This window comes from Ranitomeya variabilis, chromosome 1, assembly GCF_051348905.1.
Source record: "Ranitomeya variabilis isolate aRanVar5 chromosome 1, aRanVar5.hap1, whole genome shotgun sequence".
Lineage (NCBI taxonomy): Eukaryota > Metazoa > Chordata > Amphibia > Anura > Dendrobatidae > Ranitomeya > Ranitomeya variabilis.
In genome coordinates this window covers 389567389-389587121 of record NC_135232.1, presented here as the reverse complement: position 1 = coordinate 389587121, position 19733 = coordinate 389567389, and the positions used below count along the sequence as shown (strand labels likewise).

The 19733-nt window shown below is 41.3% G+C and overlaps 1 protein-coding gene across 2 annotated transcripts in view; it reads right to left on the bottom strand.

Annotated features, from left to right (window-relative positions):
- Positions 1-19733, bottom strand: part of APBA1 (amyloid beta precursor protein binding family A member 1) — a 218155-nt gene that overhangs the window by 121887 nt on the left and 76535 nt on the right. The gene's annotated exons all lie outside the window — the stretch shown is intronic.

Below are 19733 nucleotides of genomic sequence, written 5' to 3'. Positions count from 1 at the left end.
ATAAATTGTACTTGCAATATTGAAGGTTCTTAGCGCATAAACTGGTCAGTTCATGTATGCCCACCAACCACGGCACTGAAGGGTACCTCCTCTAATACTTATCAAACATTCCTTTCCCAGGCTGTATACACAGTGATCTCCAGCGATCTCAGGCAGGAAGGTAAGTATAACATTATTCCTTTATTTCTTTTGTTAAAAGAACATATTACAGGCAGTGGATATCCCAATGGATGGTAAAAAATCCGACGTGTTTCAACTCAAGCTTAATCATGGATTACCAGGCTATAAGCCTACATTTTAAAGGGAACCTGTCACCCCCAAAATCGAAGGTGAGCTAAGCCCACCGGCATCAGGGGCTTATCTACAGCATTCTGTAATGCTGTAGATAAGCCCCCGATGAATCCTGAAAGATGAGAAAAAGAGGTTAGATTATACTCACCCAGGGGCGGTCCCGGTATGGTGGGTGTCGTGGTCTGGTCCCTCCCATCTTCATAGGATGACGTCCTCTTCTTGTCTTCACGCCGCAGCTCCGGCACAGGCGTACTTTGCCTGTCCTGTTGAGGGCAGAGCAAAGTACTGCAGTGTGCAGACGCCGAGAAAGGTCAGAGAGGCCCAGCGCCTGCGCACTGCAGAACTTTGCTCTGTCCTCAACAGGGCAGACAAAGTATGCCGCAGCGTGAAGACAAGAAGAGGACGTCATCGTAAGAAGATGGGAGGCCCCGGACCGGACTGCGATGCCCATCGGACCGGACCACAGCGGGATACATCGGGGGCTTATCTACAGCATTCCAAAATGCAGTAGATAAGCCCCTGATGCCGGTGGGCTTAGCTGACCTTCGATTTTGGGGGTGACAGGTTCCCTTTAAATGGACAGGTATGAAATAACACTAGTTAAAAGCACCCTTGGGCTGATGGAAGGAGTGCAGTCAGATCAGGGGGCAATCACAACCTCCAATTGTAAACTGCAAAAAAACCTGACTAGAACCACCATACTACTAGAACCACCATATAGTGTGAACAGGCACAAGATGCAATATGAGGTCTATATGTATTTTTTATGTTTGGGACATAATTCTATTTTTGTATGGTCAGTAATATTCTCATTAGGCCTATCTGTATTACATTCAGTCTCCTTTACCAATATTGCACCGCTAATGCCAACACATCATCGTGCATATACAGACATGCGAATATTGCACACCACCTCTCCTCACCTTCTATCAACGTACGGTAATATGGACATGCACAGTGAGAGTGCGGCGATCTGATGGATCTTTATGTACTAACAGTGTGTACTGCATGCACATGTGTACTATCACCAGTGCATGCACTTTTTATGATGTTTATGGTCATGAACATCTTGCATCTTTATTCATTACATATGTTATGAATTACTTCACTCTTTACACATGTACATTGCATATTATTGCAATAATGTTTTCTGTAGAATTATGTTAACGACATATAACCAGGTTTGTGATGAATGCACCTTTCAATATCTGGCATGTACATCTATTAGGGTGCTTTCACCTTGCATTTAAGCATCCGTTCAGTGGCCCCGTCAGGGCTTACATCCAAACCCACCGCAAAACGGGACTCGGATGAATGCGCCATTGGGAACATAGTCTCAACTGTACTTGACAACTTTCCTTACGATGTTTATTCCCTAGTTCCCCTAACCTTCCCATATTATTCTTTCTGTATCTATGTTGTGCAGTTTCTATTTTGCTATTACATTAGTTTTATTTAGTTTTGAGATGAAATAGTGTACAACATATGCATATACATTTATGCCATGAGCAAAGTAACAATAGCGCTAGTGTGCAATAACAGTCAAGAGCATTGTCACCATTTTCCCAAAACAATCTAGTCACAAGATGATACTTATTTTTACATTTCTCTTTAGAACAGCTATTCATTTTTGATTGGTATGTTTGGATTTTTTTTCCATCTGATATTTTAGAAAAGCAAGGGGAACATACACGAAAACGCCCGCATAATATCCTGCTAGATTGATAAGGTTCGGTTTAATATCATTGGAAGAGACTGCCTAGGCGGGGGAGTACTCTATAATGACACAAGGCCAGATTTGCACTAGCAATGTGATTTACAGTTCCAGCAGAGATCTCACATAGCCGATTGATTCCCATGCCAGAAACAGATAACGGCACACAAGCCCATAAAATATATCTGGCCTTGCTGCTGGCGACATTAACAGTGACTCACTGAACTCAGGGCTGCTTTGTTCACCATAGTTATTTTGCTGAAATGTTCACAACAGAAATTGAAAAAGATTCATGGGAAAAAAGCAGAAAAGACAAAGCAATCATGTCTGCCTTAAAGGAGCCTTGGGTATTACACCTCGCTCACAGAGGGAAACTATCCTTACCTTATCATGGCTCCTTAAAGACAAAGCACTATTAATATGTAATGTAGGAATTACACTAATTGTAAAAATGTGTACCCTTTACTGTATATCTGCAACATTGTGTTGCTTATTTTTCAGTTAATTTCTAATTTGTGTTATGCAGAAAAAAAAATCTCGGGGAAACTCTAATTAATGACTAATCTAATCTAATCTAATGACTCTAATTAAAGCTGTTGTCTGGTGAAAACAAGCTATCACCTATCCACAGGATAGGTGACAACTAGGGATGAGCAGACCAGTTGAAGTTCGGGTTTGTCGCGTTCGACCAAACTGTAGTTTAAATTTCGATTCGGGTACCAGAACTCTACCTGAACTTGAACTTCATCGAAATCAATGGGGACCCAAACTTTGGGGCTGGAAATTCACTCTGGAAACATTTGGGTACGCTCATCTCTAGTGATCATTTATTGATTGGTGGGGTTCAACTGCTGGGACCCGCACTGATGGGTAGAACCGAAAATTTTCATCCTAAACGGGGCACATTTCTAGAGTGCAGCAGCAATCCAATTGCCCAACCACTGCTCTATTTATTCTCTATGGAGCTGCTGGAAAAAGTCGAGTGCAGTGCTCAGCATCCCCATAGGGAATAAATGAAGCAGTGGTCACGTATGTGTGCTGACACCCCATCCTAACTGGGATAATCCCATTCTGCCAATCGGTGCAGGTCCCAGCAGTTAGATTTCCACTCATCAATAAGCTATTATTTCTCCTATGGTTAGATGATAAAGGGGTTGCCTGGCGAAAAACAAGATATGGAATGATGAAAATATTGACATGCCTTACTTTATGATCCATTAACAACTTTTAGATATCAGCACCATAGAGAGAAACTTAATCGAATGTGAAGATAAGATTCATTTTTATTTTAAAAAAAAAACATGAAATTTTTAATTCGTCCCTTAAAACTTTTTATTTCTTGTGATCTAGTACTGGATCTCCCCAACTCCTGAATGACATCTAAATCTGAATGTACAGTGCATATTCTCTTTCTTTCTCCTTCTCTAAGTGCTGCAGTACTTCTAGAAGTTGTAATGCTGTGAAATGATACTCATAGGTCATGATTAATCATTTGTGTGTTTTTAGTTACTTTTATATTTTGTCTTGTAGTATTAGCTGCCTTGTTAGCTTTCAAATTCATCAAAATTAAGAAGAACTAAAAGACTCTTATCTGTCTACAAAAAGCGCTTACAAGCGATATACTGGTAAAAGGGGGTGCTACTAGGTACTAACCATGCAGGGTGCCCAAACTTTTGCATAGACCCATCTTCCTTTTTGGAATTTTTAAGATGTAAAAGATGAAAATATACATTTTTTTAGCCTAAAATACAGTCATTTTTAACTTTAGCCCTTTTAGGGACAATCTCATCTTCAGCTTGATTAAGTGTTCACAATAAGGTTAAGTTTGTAAGCTTGACCAGGGGTGCCCAAATTTTAAATGAGATTAAATATATACGGTATATATATTTATATATATACACGGTATATATACAGTATATATATATATATATATATATATATACACACACTCACACTCACACACACACACTGCATCACAGACATACAGACACGCAGTTGAACTATGGATGGAGAAACAAGCAGGGAGATGAGAGAGATGTGTCTGCAGCTATTTGCACTGAAGCAGCTGCTAAACAGTGACCTGCCCATCCACACTGCACAAATGTTACATGACTGCGATGTCACATCAGATCCCAGAGCAAGGAAGTCAGGAAGAATCTGATATGACATCACAGGAAGTCAAGGAGAATCTGATGTGACATCACAGGAAGTTAGGAAGAATCTGATATGACATCACAGGAAGTCAGGGAGAATCTAATGTGACACAACATGAAGTCAGGGAGAATCTGGTGTGACATCACAGGAAATCAGGGAGAATCTGATGTGCTATCACAGGAAGTCATAGAGAATCTGATGTGATATCACAGGGAGAATGTGATGTGACATCACAGGAAGTCAGGGAGAAGCTGATTTGACATCGCAAGAAGTCAGGGAGAATCTGATGTGACATCACAGGACATTAGGGAAAATCTGATATGACATCACAGGAAGTTAGGGAGAATCTGATGTGACATCACAGCTTGTTAGGGTGAATCTGATGTGACATCACAGGAAGTCAGGGAGAATCTGATGTGACATCACAGAAAATCAGGGAGAATCTGATGTGACATCACAGCAAGTCAGGGAGAATCTGATGTGACATCACAGGACATTAGGGAGAATCTGATATGACATCACAGGACGTTAGGGAGAATCTGATGTGACATCACAGGACGTTAGGGAGAATCTGATGTGACATCACAGGACGTTAGGGAGAATCTGATGTGACATCACAGGACGTTAGGGAGAATCTGATGTGACATCACAGGACGTTAGGGAGAATCTGATGTGACATCACAGGACGTTAGGGAGAATCTGATGTGACATCACAGGAAGTTAGGGAGAATCTGATGTGACATCACAGAAAATCAGGGAGAATCTGATGTGACATCACAGGAAGTCACAGGATTCCCGGCTAGAGATCGCGTGAACAGTAGAGCATCTCAGATAACAGAGAGATTTGGGGAAGCAAGGTATTTACAAAAGAGCTGATCCATGGCAGTTTGTTCACATGAAAGAGAATTATAAAGTAGCTGACAACCCCTTTAATTATGGCAAACATTCTGGTAATCTGACATCAATCATTTTTGATTAACAAACACTGCAAATATTTCAAAAATTATTAGGCAGAAAAATATGGGAAAAGTCTGTGAATAAAGGATCATTCAAGCGAGTGTATTTTTGGCCCGTACGAGTGACACACTGCAAATGGACCAGTTGTAGCCAAAGTGCTAGTGTGACATGAACTATTTTATAGACCAGACTATTGTGCCGAAGCTCCTGAATTTGCACACAGCTCGGATGACTGCACGGTACCAATCCTTGGCTTTGCTGATTTTTAATACCGATGTCTGAAACCCTCCTTGCTGCTGTATCCAGATTTAACCCCTAAGTAACAATACTTCCTATTCCATAATAATAAACATAGGGTAACAGTATATGACTCTTATCCACCACACAATAGCAAAAAAAATTACAGTGGGGAGGAAAAGAATAAATCTGTGCTTTCAAACAAATGTGATTTTTAACTATTAGTATCTTTGCTTGGCCTTCTAGATACATTCCAATGCCACCGCTCTGCTATAACGTGATCTAAATGTCCCCAGTGACCAGAAAGAGACATCACTGTTATGAATCAAACGCAATGGACGTTGAAGTAATCGTGCTTAGAATAAAGCGCTTGTCTCTGGAAAGGCTATCACATCAGCTTCAGATGGATACTTTGTATGGGCAGAACTGTAATAGAATCATTTGAATGCAAATCTAAGGTGATATCCCACTCCTGCAATTGAGAAACATGAAATGAAGCTTGTAAAATAGAGACTGAGAAATAAAGCAGTGTCCTTGAGACCTGGTACGGTGACAATCTTCTATTGTGTCACTGGCGTTTTATGGAACTGAAAGTCTGACATTTACTAAATAAATTGCACAGGACAGCATGAACTGTAAATCTTCCAAAAAACCTAGCCTTGAGTAATAGGAAATCCCATGAATATGTGTCATCGTTATAGAATATACTAGTGCTAATAAATAGCAGGGCATATATTATTTTTAGGGGAAATCAATAAATATGTCAGCAATCAATGGCTTAATAAAGTATACAATAAAATATACCTAATAATTCACAAAACTTGTATCCCAGGAAAAGGGATCGAAGGGGAAACGTGGAAAGTGACAAGTCGGGCCTGGCATGTCAGAGTGAGGAGACTTATACGCCATGCATGCTCTTCTGGGAAATTAAATATGCAAATTGCCTCTTCATAAAGGAAGAGGACTTGAACTCTAGCACCTCCTATTGGAAGTAGCAATCCGAAAAGTCAACATTGACCCTTTAACGAGCCTTGCAATATTACTTAGGATAAAAGCCAAACCAGAATCTCAATTTGCAAACACTGTTTTGGAGTATTGCTCCTCGTCAGTGCAAAGTATGAGATTTGATTTGGCTAGGGGAGAGGCTTAAGACTGGGATCTAAGGGGTAACGTTTCTAATTGTGGAGAGTGACATACCGGCTCTGGCATATCAGAGTGAGGAGACTTCGTTATATGCTATGCATGCTCCTTTGGGTAGGTGGCACTAGTGTTCAAGTCTTCTTCCTCTCTGAAGAAACAACTTACATTTCCCAGTGCATGCGATTGGGGGGATTCATCCGTATGACAGCTTGTTTTTTTGCGAGATGTATTTTTTAATGACACCATTAATTCTACCCCATAGTGTACTCTTAAACAGTAAAAAAAAATCCCAAGTGTGCTGAAATTGGGAAAAAAAAGTTAAATCCCACATTTTTTTTTTTTAGGGGGGGGGGGTGTATTTACCATTTTCACTATATGGTAGAGCTTACCTGGCAATAAGATTTTCCAGGTCAGAACGATTTCGCACATGCCAAACGTATCGTTTTTTATTTATGTGGTGAAAAAAATAATGTTCAAATTAGTAAAAAATAAAAAAAAAATTGCTTTTGTCACCATTTTCCATGACCCGTAACATATTCATTTTTCGGGATATGGGACTTAATGAAGGCTTATTTTTTGCACCCTGAGCTGATGTTTTTACTGATAAAAGTTTAGGGTAGGTACAATGCTTTGATTGCCTCTTATTCCATTTTATTTCAAAGTTGCGGCAGCCAAAGAAAGCATAATTCTTACGTCTTAATTTTTTTCCGATACGCTGTTTACTGATCAGATTCATTTACGTTATATGTTGATGGATCGGACTTTTATGACCACAGCGAAACCAAATGTGTATTTTTTGTTTTTTTTTTAATTGTTTTACTTTAAATGGGGCCAAAAGGGGGTGATGTGAACTTGTCTTCATTTTTTACAAAACTTTTTTTTTCTTACCCTTTACTGTATTTAATAGTTGCTCTACCGGACTTGAAGCTGTCTGATCACTTGCGCTTTACATAGCAGTGCTATCTATAGTGAAAATCACATCTCCTGTGGACACCATTTTTCACAGTAGGATCGTGATGATAAGCATGGAGGCAGACCCTAGGCTGTCATGGCAACCCATTGGCGCCATGATGACCCCACAGGCACACCGATGGCTTCTGCTATCCTACCATGGCTGGCCTGCCCTGAACAGAAAGCTCCCTTTCTAGTATGTCTGTATGCAGTTTGCCAGACAAGAGAGCAGGAGCATGGAGCAGGAGCATGGATAGAAACCTACCCCTATTTCCTGTAATCTCTCTCAGGGTCTACTTGACAATAAGCAATGGTCAACAAGCTAGACGGAAGGGAGACATGTAGTAGGCGGCACTTTTTAAGCAGAAAATTTCGTTTTGGGTAATGAAGTACTTTGCCGTTTTGTAAGTCATTGCATTTAACCATCAGATGAGCCTGTATATACTCCAAGTTCAGACGAGCAAGTTCAGAGAAGAGCTACCAGGATGGTGAGCGGACTGCAAAGTATGTCCTACGAGGATTGATTTAAGAATCTGGGAAGGCTTTGCTTGCAAAAATGAAGGCTAATTGGAGACTTAAAGGGAACCTGTCACCCCGTTTTTTCGGTATGAGATAAAAATACTGTTAAATAGGGCCTGAGCTGAGCATTACAATAGTGTAGTTTGTGTACCCCGATTCCCCACCTATGCTGCCGAAATACGTTACCGAAGTAGTCGTTTTCGCCTGTCAATCAGGCTGGTCAGGTCAAAAGGGTGTGGTGTCCTCCCCCAGATCTTGCGTAGTTTTCCGTTGGTGGCGTAGTGGTGTGCGCATGTCCAAGGTCCAGAATCCTCTGCCAGGGGATTTCAAAGAGCGCGGTGTCCGTTATTGCATTGGTGATCGGTGGGCGCGGCCATCTTCCTTTGGCCGCGCGTGCGCAGAAGCGGCGCTGTGCTGGCCGCGACGCTCTGCTGGCCGCGGCTTCAGGAAAATGGCCGCGGGATGCCGCGCGTGCGCAGATGGATATCGCGGCGGCCATTTTCCTGAAGCCGCGGCCAGCAGAGCGTCGCGGCCAGCACAGCGCCGCTTCTGCGCACGCGCGGCCAAAGGAAGATGGCCGCGCCCACCGATCACCAATGCAATAACGGACACCGCGCTCTTTGAAATCCCCTGGCAGAGGATTCTGGACCTTGGACATGCGCACACCACTACGCCACCAACGGAAAACTACGCAAGATCTGGGGGAGGACACCACACCCTTTTGACCTGACCAGCCTGATTGACAGGCGAAAACGACTACTTCGGTAACGTATTTCGGCAGCATAGGTGGGGAATCGGGGTACACAAACTACACTATTGTAATGCTCAGCTCAGGCCCTATTTAACAGTATTTTTATCTCATACCGAAAAAACGGGGTGACAGGTTCCCTTTAATAGCTGTCTAGAAATATCTGAAGGGATGTCACAGTGTAGAGGGGTCATCCTTATTCTCATTTGCACATGGAAATACGAGAAGCAAAGGAATGAAACTGAAAGGGAGAAGATACAGATTAGATATTAGAAAAAACTTTGACAGTGAGGGTGGAACAGGCTGCCTCGAGAGGTGGTGAGTTCTCCTTCAATGGAAGTTTTCAAACAGAGGCTGGACAGACATCTGTCTGAGCTGGTTTAATGACTCCTGCATTGAGTAGAGGGTTGGACATGATGACCCTGGAGGTTCCTTCAAACTCTAATATTGTATGATTTTATGAACACTGGACAAATTACTAAACCTTTATTTTGGCCAATGTAAAGGAAGAAAATAATTATTAAATGACTGATTGTCACAGCATAAAAATGATTGCCATCAATGACTCAATTGGTTAATGTCAATGACACTTTAAGCGACATTTTGACAAGGTGCTAGAACAAGAGTCTGAACAAGGCTGATGCTCGTTGCTCCTCGTGACTTTTCTCTACGATTAATTACAATTAATTGAATGGTTGATTATAAGGAAAATTAAGTTGCCTGCAAACACCGTCTTCTTCCCCATTTGATCCCCATCAGGTGGGAGTCTTCATGATTCTGGGCACTGTGCCTTCGTGGGCCCACACAGATCTGTGCCGTGGCTCTCTAGGCTGGTACTCGGTTTTGTGCTGTTCAAAAGTCCTTGGCTTTAAAAAAAAATCAATTAGGCTAGATAGGATTCTTGTTTAGTGTCAAATAAAATAATCCTTGAGCAGGGCCGTCTTTAACACCGTAAAGCCCATATTTAACTACCGTATATATAATTCTTATAGGGTCCAGAAAGCAAGTTTACTGACAGCATCACACAATACAACACAACACAGCTTAGCAGCATATGCTTTTAAGGCAAACACATGCAGAATTACTGGGGCGGAAGTCCATGCATTAGCTTCAGTATTCATTCTAAACTTGCACTAAAATTAGCCTCCGCTTTTATACATTATGTATCCTATTCAATGACCCGTCACTTTATTGGAGACATCCATGCACCGACAGAAAAAAAAAGTGATTTTATTTAGTCTGCTGTGGTCAACAAAATGGTCGTTTCATTGTAGTCCGATATGCAAAAGTGATAAGAATTATTTTCACACTGGCACTTTCTCTATGTAGTTTTATATGGTACTGTATATACACAAAATCACTAATTTTGTGTAGCAGTACACTGATACTTGGCTTGTAAATCTATACTTACACTGATATGTGGAATATGTAAATGTATAATAGGCCTTTTGTCCATCACCAGTGTCTGACCTCACAAATGTTCTTCTGGATGAACTGTCAAAAATTATCACATACATATTCCAAGAGCTAGTAGAAAGCCTTCACTGAAGAGATGTTATACAGTGGTATGTAAAAGTTAGGACACCTCTGATCAAAATTACTGTTATTGTGAACAGTTATGCAAATTGAAGATGAAATTATCTCAAAAAGGCTGAAAGTTAAAGATGACACATTTCCTTTGTATTTTAGTAAGCAAAAAAATATATACGGTATATAATATAATTCATATTCTTTTACATTTTACATTTTAAAAATTACAAATAGATAAATGGGTCGATGCAAAATTTTGGATACCCTTGGAGATTTGTGTCCCCAGATAACTTTGACCTTGAGACCTTAATTAGCCTGTGTTAGTGTTATGGCTTATTCACTATCATCATTAGGAAAGACCATGTGATGCATATTTCACAGCTTTATAAAAACCCAGCCTCTTCTAAGCTTGTGCCAATAAACTAGCAATCATGGGTTCCTCTAAGCAGCTGCCTAGCACTCCGAAAATGACAATGGTGGAGGCCAACCACGCAGGTGAACAAGATAGCAATGTGTTTTCAAGTTGCCCTTTCCTCAGTTTGAAAAAGTTTGAGCCTCTGAGCTCATGATGGTCTGTTGCTCTGTTGACGTGACGTCAGCCAATGCCAGACACCGTAAGTAGTGGCGAGACTCCCCGGTGGGACTGGGGAAAGTGAACACGCCGCGGTCTGTTTCTTTATAACAGCCTGCAGTTGGGGATTTACTTTAAATGAAAATGGAACAAACCCTTCTAATTAGGTTCCATCAGGACTGGGACAAGTGGTAAAAACAATATACCTGTCCTTTTCTTGGTTTATTAAATATTTTATGTATTCTGGAGTAGATAGCAGGAGTGGGTGGGGTACAGATTTGTATTATTGCTTTTTCTCTTGTATGTATGATGCAGCCTTTTATTCTTTGTATGCTGGACTGCTTTTAGCGAAAAAACAGCAGTGCACCTTAAAAAATACGTTCAGTATGCAGGGAATTTTTTCTTGTATGGGGGTTTTCAGAAGATGTTTGATGTCTTCAATAAAGGGAACCTGTCACAGATTGTTTCCCATATAAAGTATGGCCACCACCATTACAGCATTCTAAAATGTTGTGAAAAGGTCCCCAACCCCCACTGCAAATCCAGCAGACCTTTTATTATACTCACAGACAGGCTGGTTCGGTCCTCCTTCCTGGCTTGGCATGGATCACGTGTACTAGGTCATCCACACATCCATCGTGCTCCTGCGCATGCGTACTTCTCTCTGCCCTGCTGAGACAGAGCAACGCGTGCATGAGCCAGGAAAGGCCAGAAAGCGCTGATGACCCGCAAGTAAAGTCACATGGCCACTTCAGTACTTTGCTCTGGGCAGGGCAGAAAGAAGTGAGCCTGTGCAGGAGTGCGATGAGGACACTGTGTGGATGACGCAGGACGTGTCATGCACACAAAGCAGGGAAGGAGGACAGCGATGGTAAGAAGAGACGAGGCACCAGATCAAGACCAGCAATGCCTATTGGACCAGACCAGCCTGTCTGTGAGTGTAATAAAAGGAGACAGCCATTAGGGAAAAACCTAGTGAGAAGTTATCTTTAAAGCTTTCAATTAATAGGCAACAAAAAGGGATCTGTTCAAACTGGCACATTAGTCTGCTAAAACTGGAACTTTTTCTTACTGCAATATATATATATATATATATATATATATATATATATATATATATATATATACACACACATATATATAAATATATATATACAGTACAGACAAAAAGTTTGTCCACACCTTCTCAAAACTATGAATTAACACATGTGGAATTATATACTTTACAAAAAAGTGTGAAACAACTGAAAATATGTCTTATATTCTAGGTTCTTCAAAGTAGCCACCTTTTGCTTTGATGACTGCTTTGCACACTCTTGGCATTCTCTTGATGAGCTTCAAGAAGTAGTCACCGGGAATGGTGTACAAATGAGTGTACTTGAGTGCACAGCCAATTGTTATGTAGTATTGCATGTAAGGGTATGTTTACTCTGACATATTTTTACATAATATTCTATGCAAGGTTTTATTCACACGAGCACTTTTTCTATATAGTATTATAAGATACTAGATGGTGGCCCGATTCTAACGCATCGGGCATTCTAGAATATGTATGTCCACGTAGTAGTAGTATGCCCAGCCACGTAGTATATTGCCCAGCCACGTAGTATATTGCCCATTGCCCAGCCACGTAGTATATTGCCCAGCCATGTAGTATATTGCCCAGTCACGTAGTATATTGCCCAGCCATGAAGTATATTGCCCGGTCACGTAGTATATTGCCCAGCCACGTAGTATATTGCCCAGCCACGTAGTATATTGCCCAGTCACGTAGTATATTGCCCAGTCACATAGTATATTGCCCAGCCACGTAGTATATTGCCCAGCGACGTAGTATATTGCCCAGCCACGTAGTATATTGCCCAGCCACGTAGTATATTGCCCAGCCACGTAGTATATTGCCCAGTCACGTAGTATATTGCCCAGCCACGTAGTATATTGCCCAGCCACGTAGTATATTGCCCGGTCACGTAGTATATTGCCCAGCCACGTAGTATATTGCCCAGTCACGTAGTATATTGCCCAGTCACGTAGTATATTGCCCAGTCACGTAGTATATTGCCCAGCCACGTAGTATATTGCCCAGCCACGTAGTATATTGCCCAGCCACGTAGTATATTGCCCAGTCACGTAGTATATTGCCCAGCCACGTAGTATATTGCCCAGCCACGTAGTACATTGCCCAGTCACATAGTACATTGCCCAGTCACATAGTATATTGCCCAGCCACGTAGTATATTGCCCAGCCACGTAGTATATTGCCCGGTCACGTAGTATATTGCCCAGCCACGTAGTATATTGCCCAGCCACGTAGTACATTGCCCAGTCACATAGTACATTGCCCAGTCACATAGTATATTGCCCAGCCACGTAGTATATTGTCCAGCCACGTAGTATATTGCCCAGCCACGTAGTATATTGCCCAGCCACGTAGTATATTGCCCAGCCACGTAGTATATTGCCCAGCCACGTAGTATATTGCCCGGTCACGTAGTATATTGCCCAGCCATGTAGTATATTGTCCAGCCACGTAGTATATTGCCCAGCCACGTAGTATATTGCCCAGCCACGTAGTATATTGCCCAGCCATGTAGTATATTGCCCAGTGACGTATTATACAGCACAGAGACACATAGTATATTGCCCAGTGATGTAGTATACAGCACAGAGCCACGTAGTATATTGCACAGCCCATGTAGTATATTGCCCAGCTATGTAGTATATTGCCCAGCCACGTATGACACAGGTAAAAAAAATAAAAAATAAACATATACTCACCTTCCGTTGTAGCTGTGTCGTCTGTGTGCGGTGCAGGCGGCAGCTTCCGGTCCCAGGGTGTGATGACGTCGCGGTCACATGACCGTGACGTCACGGCAGGTCCTTCCCGCGCAGGCGCGCAGGACTTGTGATGATGTCGCGGTCACATGACCGTGACATCATGGCAGGTTCTTCTGCCAGACCATCCGTGCCAACGGAACGTGCTGGTTGCATCGCGAGGAGTGGGAAAGGCGGCGCAGGTGAGTATATAATCATTTTTTATTTTTTTTATTATTTTTAACATTAGATGTTTTTACTATTGGCGCTGCATAGGCTGCATCATTGCCCAGTCACATAGTACATTGCCCAGTCACATAGTATATTGCCCAGCCACGTAGTATATTGTCCAGCCACGTAGTATATTGCCCAGCCACGTAGTATATTGCCCGGTCACGTAGTATATTGCCCAGCCACGTAGTATATTGCCCAGTCACGTAGTATATTGCCCAGTCACGTAGTATATTGCCCAGCCACGTAGTATATTGCCCAGCCACGTAGTATATTGCCCAGCCACGTAGTATATTGCCCAGCCACGTAGTATATTGCCCAGTCACATAGTATATTGCCCAGCCACGTAGTATATTGCCCAGCCACGTAGTATATTGCCCGGTCACGTAGTATATTGCCCAGCCACGTAGTATATTGCCCAGTCACGTAGTATATTGCTCAGCCATGTAGTATATTGCCCAGTCACGAAGTATATTGCCCAGCCACGTAGTATATTACCCTGTCACGTAGTATATTGCCCAGCCACGTAGTATATTGCCCAGCCACGTACTATATTGCACAGTCACGTAGTATATTGCCCAGTCACATAGTATATTGCCCAGCCACGTAGTATATTGCCCAGCGACGTAGTATATTGCCCAGCCACGTAGTATATTGCCCAGCCACGTAGTATATTGCCCGGCCACGTAGTATATTGCCCGGCCACGTAGTATATTGCCCGGTCAGGTAGTATATTGCCCAGCCATGTAGTATATTGCCCAGTCACGTAGTATATTGCCCAGCCACGTAGTATATTGTCCAGCCACGTAGTATATTGCCCAGCCACGTAGTATATTGCCCAGCCACGTAGTATATTGCCCAGCCACGTAGTATATTGCCCAGCCACGTAGTATATTGCCCGGCCACGTAGTATATTGCCCGGCCACGTAGTATATTGCCCAGCCACGTAGTACATTGCCCAGTCACGTAGTACATTATATTGCCCGGTCACGTAGTATATTGCCCAGCCATGTAGTATATTGCCCAGTCACGTAGTATATTGCCCAGTCACGTAGTATATTGCCCAGCCATGTAGTATATTGTCCAGCCACGTAGTATATTGCCCAGCCACGTAGTATATTGCCCAGCCACGTAGTATATTACCCAGCCATGTAGTATATTGCCCAGTGACGTATTATACAGCACAGAGACACATAGTATATTGCCCAGTGATGTAGTATACAGCACAGAGCCACGTAGTATATTGCACAGCCCATGTAGTATATTGCCCAGCTATGTAGTATATTGCCCAGCCACGTATGACACAGGTAAAAAAAATAAAAAATAAACATATACTCACCTTCCGTTGTAGCTGTGTCGTCTGTGTGCGGTGCAGGCGGCAGCTTCCGGTCCCAGGGTGTGATGACGTCACGGTCACATGACCGTGACGTCACGGCAGGTCCTTCCCGCGCAGGCGCGCAGGACTTGTGATGATGTCGCGGTCACATGACCGTGACATCATGGCAGGTTCTTCTGCCAGACCATCCGTGCCAACGGAACATGCTGGTTGCATCGCGAGGAGTGGGAAAGGCGGCGCAGGTGAGTATATAATCATTTTTTATTTTTTTAATTATTTTTAACATTAGATGTTTTTACTATTGGCGCTGCATAGGCTGCATCAATAGTAAAAAACTTGGTCACACAGGGTTAATAGCAGCGGTAACGGAGTGCGTTACCCGCGGCCCGTTACCGCCGGCATTAACCCTGAGTGAGCGGTGAGCGGAGGGGTGTATGCGGACGCCGGGCAGTGAGTGCGGGGAGTAAGGAGCGGCCATTTTCTTCCGGACTGTGCGCATCCCTGATTGGTCGCGGCAGCCATGACAGGCAGCTGGCGAGACCAATCAGCGAACGAATAACCGTTACAGACAGAAGGACAGACGGAAGTGACCCTTAGACAATTATATAGTAGATAGTCTATTCACAAAGGAACCATTTTATGCAGTTTTACATATAAGGATATACTCACACAACTAATTTTACTATGCGGTCCTACATGTAAAAGTACATTTACATTTGCATGCAATGTTTCTGCATAGTAATATAGATAGATAGATAGATAGATAGATAGATAGATAGATAGATAGATATGAGATAGATAGATATGGGATGGATAGATAGACAGACAGACAGACAGACAGACAGACAGATAGATAGATAGATAGCTATGGGATGGATAGATAGATATGGGATGGATAGATAGATGAATAGATAGATAGATAGATAGATAGATAGATAGATGAATAGATAGATAGATATGGGATAGACAGATAGATAGATAGATAGATAGATAGATAGATAGATAGATAGATAGATAGATACAGTCATATGAAAAAGTTTGGGCACCCCTATTAATCTTAAGCTTAATGTTTTATAAAAATTGTTTTTTTTGCAACAGCTATTTCAGTTTCATATATCTAATAACTGTTGGACACAGTAATGTTTCTGCCTTGAAATGAGGTTTATTGTACTAACAGAAAATGTGCAATCTGCATTCAAACAAAATTTGACAGGTGCATAAGTATGGGCACCCTTATCATTTTCTTGTTTTAAATACTCCTACCTACTTTTTACTGACTTACTAAAGCACTTTTTTTGGTTTTGTAACCTCATTGAGCTTTGAACTTCATAGCTAGGTGTATGCAATCAAGAGAAAAGCTACTTAAAGTGGCCACTTGCAAGTTGTTCTCCTGTTTGAATCTCCTCCGAAGAGTGGCATCATGGGCTCCTCAAAACAACTGTCAAATGATCTGAAAACAAAGATTATTCAACATAGTTGTTCAGGGGAAGGATACAAAAAGCTGTCTCAGAGATTTAACCTGTCAATTTCCACTGTGAGGAACTTAGTAAGGAAATGGAAGAACACAGGTACAGTTCTTGTTAAGGCCAGAAGTGGCAGGCCAAGAAAAACATCAGAAAGGCAGAGAAGAATAATGGTGAGATCAGTCAAGGACAATCCTCAGGCCACCTCCAGAGATCTGCAGCATCAACTTGCTGCAGATGGTGTCACTGTGCATCGGTCAACTATACAACGCACTTTGCAAAAGGAGAAGCTGTATGGGAGAGTGATGTGAAAGAAGCCGTTTCTGCAAGCACGCCACAAACAGAGTCGGCTGAGGTATGCAAAAGCACATTTGGAGAAGCCAATTTCTTTTTGGAAGAAGGTCCTGTGGACTCATGAAACCAAGATTGAGTTGTTTGGTAATACAAAAAGGCGTTATGCATGGCGGCAAAAAAACACAGTGCGTTGTATAGTTGACCGATGCACAGTGACACCATCTGCAGCAAGTTGATGCTGCAGCTCTCTGGAGATGGTCTGAGGATTGTCCTTGACTGATCTCACCATTCTTCTTCTCTGCCTTTCTGATGTTTTTCTTGGCCTGCCACTTCGGGCCTTAACAAGAACTGTACCTGTGTTCTTCCATTTCCTTACTATGTTCCTCACAGTGGAAATTGACAGGTTAAATCTCTGAGACAGCTTTTTGTATCCTTCCCCTGAACTACTATGTTGAATAATCTTTGTTTTAAGATCATTTGACAGTTGTTTTGAGGAGCCCATGATGCCACTCTTCAGAGGAGATTCAAACAGGAGAACACCTTGCAAGTGGCCACTTTAAGTAGCTTTTCTCATGATTGCATACACCTAGCTATGAAGTTCAAAGCTCAATGAGGTTACAAAACAAAAAAAAGTGCTTTAGTAAGCCTGTAAAAAGTAGGTAGGAGTATTTAAAACAAGAACATGATAAGGGTGCCCATACTTATGCACCTGTCAAATTTTGTTTAAATGCAGATTGCACATTTTCTGTTAGAACAATAAACCTCATTTCAAGGCAGAAACATTACTGTGTCCAACAGTTATTAGATATATGAAACTGAAATAGCTGTTGCAAAAAAAACAATTTTTATAAAACATTAAGCTTAAGATTAATAGGGGTGCCCAAACTTTTTCATATGACTGTAGATAGATAGATAGATAGATAGATAGATAGATGAATAGATAGATAGATATGACATAGATAGATATGGGATGGATAGATAGATAGATAGATAGATAGATAGATAGATAGATAGATAGATAGATAGATAGATAGATAGATAGATAGATGGATAGATAGATACAGCTCTGGCAAAAATTAAGAGACCACTGCACAGTTTTATAAAAATCAGCTTTTCTACATGTCTGACACATTCCATTCCAGTGTCATTTTCGAAGGAAAGTATAACAAACCCTGCTGTGGTGTTCACAATCCTCTCTGCAATAGGACAAGCTGGATGGCAAAACAAGTGCTAGTAATATCCCAAAAGTAATAGGAATGAAAAAATAACTTTTAACCATACCAAAGGAGTTGAAAAGAAAAAAGTCTTGAGTAAGGAAAAGAAGGGCTCAATTCTGGCTTTACTGGCAGAGGGACACAGTGAGCGTCATGTTGCCTCCATCCTTAAAATTGGACGGCAGTCCATTACAACTAGGTCAAGTAGTTGTCAGTAGTTTATAGAATAAGAGAACAATTTACATTTTACTCAAAAATATATCTATGAACAGAAAAATCAGACAAACAGGACATTTTGCAGTGGTCTCTTAATTTTTGCCAGAGCTGTATATATATATATATATATATATATATATATATAATTTTAATTACTGTACATTCACAAATTCACTTTTTCTATTTAGCATTACATGTAAGAAAATTTTCTCACTAACACTTTCAATTTCTACAGTATTTCATAGACTTCATTATCTCTCTTCCCACTGGGGCTCATAATTTATATTCCCTGCCTTTATGTCTTTGGAGTATGGGAGGAAACCAGAGAACTCGGAGGAAACCCACGCAAATACGGGGAGAACATATAAACTCCTTGCAGATGTTGTCCTTGAGGGGACCCCAGCGCTGCAAAACAACAGTGCTACCCCTACTTATTACATTTTGTTTTTAACTTGATGTTCAAGTATTAGAATAAATTCAGCACTTCCTAATATTTAATTAATTGCAACAAAATGACCCAGGTATGAGTAAACCAAGGTAACAAAAGAAGTTTTCCCAAAAATTTTTTTTTACCATAAAAGAATCCTTTTATTTAATTATATTTGTTAAAAATTAATTATTATAAAAAGAAAGGTGCAGAAAAAGATAAAGAAAGACTGAATTTGTAAGATAAATTAAGCCTTGAGGTTAAAGTTGTAACATTCTTAAATTATGCATAATTACATTGTACGGGACAAGGATACACAATAAAAAGAATTTCATTAAATTCTCAAGTGCTGAATAGAGTGATGAGAAATCTATGTAAAAATACAAATAATTCCTGATCAATAGGATCTATTGCACAGAACCCTAAAAGCAAATATACACCATAATTATAATGTCCTCTTGTTCCCTTTCAGTTCATGAAACGAAGAGATAATACAAATTACTTGGTAAGTGCACCTAAGGTAACTATAGTTGAAAGCATGGTGCTAGCAAGCTCCACTATGTACTGTTAGGCTGAATCAATCATACTTGTATGGATGCAATATTGCATACTCTGGGTGGGATGTAAGAGAAAGGGGGAAAACAAACCGCATAAGAAACAATGTTTTTACCTGAAGTTTGTAGGCTATAAAAAAGGTCAGACACTCCGGTCCCACCAATGCGCACGTTTCGCCCTGTTTCTTCGGGGGGTGAACATTGTCGCTCTGGAAGCGCGTCACAAACCCCACCCATCGGTGCCCCTGTCACATGATTGCGGGCACACACGGGTAAGCATGACGTTTTTTTAATCTTTGCAAAATTCCAATAAAATGCAATAACAGACGATCAAAACATCGTGCCTACCATAAAATAGTATCAATAAAAATG